Raw genomic sequence first — 2747 nt, forward strand, 5'->3', positions numbered from 1 at the left:
TGGTTTATCCGTTTGATAAGCATGCTAGTTCGATGTTTAAATGCTAGCGTGTGTGTTGTTTGTACCTTCTTATTGGTTGATGATAACTTGTGTTATTCATCGTTGTTGTTGTTGGAATGTGATCCATTCTTTGATTGAGTATGGTTTCATATCTTTGTTGTGATCCGTTGACTGATTGCACGATTAGTGGTATGGGACACTAGTCACCAAGGTATTGCAGTGGTCCTCGTGGTGGCCATGACGCGATTATGGAGTTTGTGACCTGTGTGTTGGGTTCACGTATTTCTTGGGAGGTATGTGTTGCCGTGTGTGTGATCGGTACCCTCGTGTACTATAAAATTGGTGGTTTTGTTGGCGGTCGTTGGCGGATGGGGACGACGGTCCTCGGAGGGAAAAGGTTGGACTTGGTGTACAGGGGTCCTGGAGGTAAAGGTTGGAACTAGATATAAGGTTGAGGGTAGCCATAAGGTTGGAACCGGGCATAAGGAAGGCATATCAACTCGTGATGGGTGATGTCACGAGGGCTTGTGTAGCGGTTGTTGTGAGTTCTCTTCTTGTGACATGTGTTGTCACAAAGGCATGTGTTGCCATTGGTTGTGCCCTTATTCCTTTGAGTTATGCATGTCGGGTGTTAATCTATTGTGTGATGATAGATTATACCTTGAGACTTCTTGTGAGTCGTTGTTGTTCCTTGTAGTATTGGGATGCGTTCCTGTGTTATTGTTGAGAGTGTTTGTGTAACACCCCGTGTTACAGCCCATAAATCGATTAATTACTTACCCGGAAAGAGGGATTAAATCTCATTAATTAATTAAGAAAGGTCCACCATGGTCCATGGGCCCTTATCCCTAAAACCAATTCCCTAGTCCTATAGGAAGTAGAGTAGGCAAACCCATACCATTTAGACCCTAATTAGGACTCTTAAATATATAAATAGGGGGCCTAGGAGGCACTTAGAACCCACACAACAATAATCTCTCACCACACAAGAAGTTCCAAGAATTCCCCTAGGAGAAATCAAGAAAGAATGAATCTTAAGGAAAGACCCTTCATAGCCAAGGAAATTAATTAAGGCTAAGAGGTAACCCATGTCTTAACAAAACCAATTTTCCTTGCTATAATTATCTTCTTTGGCTTCTTCTCTACGCTTGTGTCGTGATGAATCGTTTATAATATTGATGATATGATCTTGATGATTGATGGGATGATTTTATGTGTGATCTTGATGATCTTGATGATGATAAGAGGTTCTTGATGATTATATGATGTTCTTGATGAATCTTGATGTTTCTTGATATTAAAAAGATGAACTATGATTTTGATGATTTGAATATGATTAGAGCCCTAAGTCAAATTGGGGATTTCGTAATGTGTTATTCTTGATATAATTGGGTGAGATTTCGCATGTTCGGGTGTTGATTAGGTTTAGAAATCATGATAGGATGTGTGCTATATGATTCTTGCTTTTGATCCGTTAATTGTCTACGTGGTGTCATCAATTGCGTTTAAAAGTGTCTAAGCATGATTTCGGGTTCCACAATGGATCCCGGGACATTTATTTTGATAAAGAGTCAGTGGGGGGTAGGTGGGGGTAGGGGGACCCGCCACCTACCCGCTGCCCAAAAAGGACACCGACGGCAGCGGGCAGGCGACTGCCCGCCGGGCACCCGCTACCCGGAGGCTTGTCGCCGACGGGCAGCCGGCGGGTGGTCCTCCACCCACCGGCTACCCACTGGAATTTGCCCACCTTGGGTCTTCCGCTTCCCCGTTTGATGTTTCCCCAACCCTCGTGGTGTCCCAACGGACTCCGTTTATCGTGCCTAAAGTCTAGTTTGATGTTTCGGATACCATTCGTAGGATAAACGAGTCTTATATATATATATATATATATATATATATATATATATATATATATATATATATATATATATATATATATATATATATATATATACACATATCGCATGCTAGTTGAATTGGTATCCCGTTGGCCTAAGTGAAAGAAGTATGAACCCCTTAGGATTATTCCTAGTATGTGGATGACCACGCGTAGATTTCATTATACGTTTTCTACCCTTTCCCAATGTGTTAATATGAGTTACATGTGCTTGCTATGTGTTATGTGTGCATGATACCCCAATTTGGTTGCAATCATATTGGTTATTCCTGAGCTGCGGTTCAGAAGCTGGCTGCGGTCAGAATTACACTCTTGGGCTGCGGTCCACCGTTTGGTTGCGATGAAACGTTTTACATGAGCTGCGGTTCATATTCCTGGCTGCGGTCAGATGATCACTCTTGGGCTGCGGTCCACTGTTTGGTTGCGATCAAACATTATGATGAGCTGCGGTTCATCGGTCGGTTGCGATCGACCCCTTCGTGTTGCGATACGAGGCAGGGTGCTGCAGGGCCGTGTCAGAGCTATATGCGCTGACCCTCATGTATGGGCATGCGATTGGTCCTGTGGCGCCATCAAAGTGTGCTTGTGTGATGAGATGAATGATGATATGAATGAGATGAAGTGAATCTGTGACCATAAGATATATGCTAGTACCTTTACATGCCTGGTTATAACTGTTGAATGTGCTTATCCCTATTTGTCGAGTCTATTCCGATTTTGAAACTAGAGTTTCCTAGGATATATCTTCCTGCTTCAAAATGACTTTTCTTATATATATATATATATATATATATATATATATATATATATATATATATATATATATATATATATATATATATATATATAT

This window comes from Ipomoea nil, unplaced genomic scaffold (genome assembly GCF_001879475.1).
Source record: "Ipomoea nil cultivar Tokyo-kokei standard unplaced genomic scaffold, Asagao_1.1 scaffold3226, whole genome shotgun sequence".
Taxonomy (NCBI): domain Eukaryota; kingdom Viridiplantae; phylum Streptophyta; class Magnoliopsida; order Solanales; family Convolvulaceae; genus Ipomoea; species Ipomoea nil.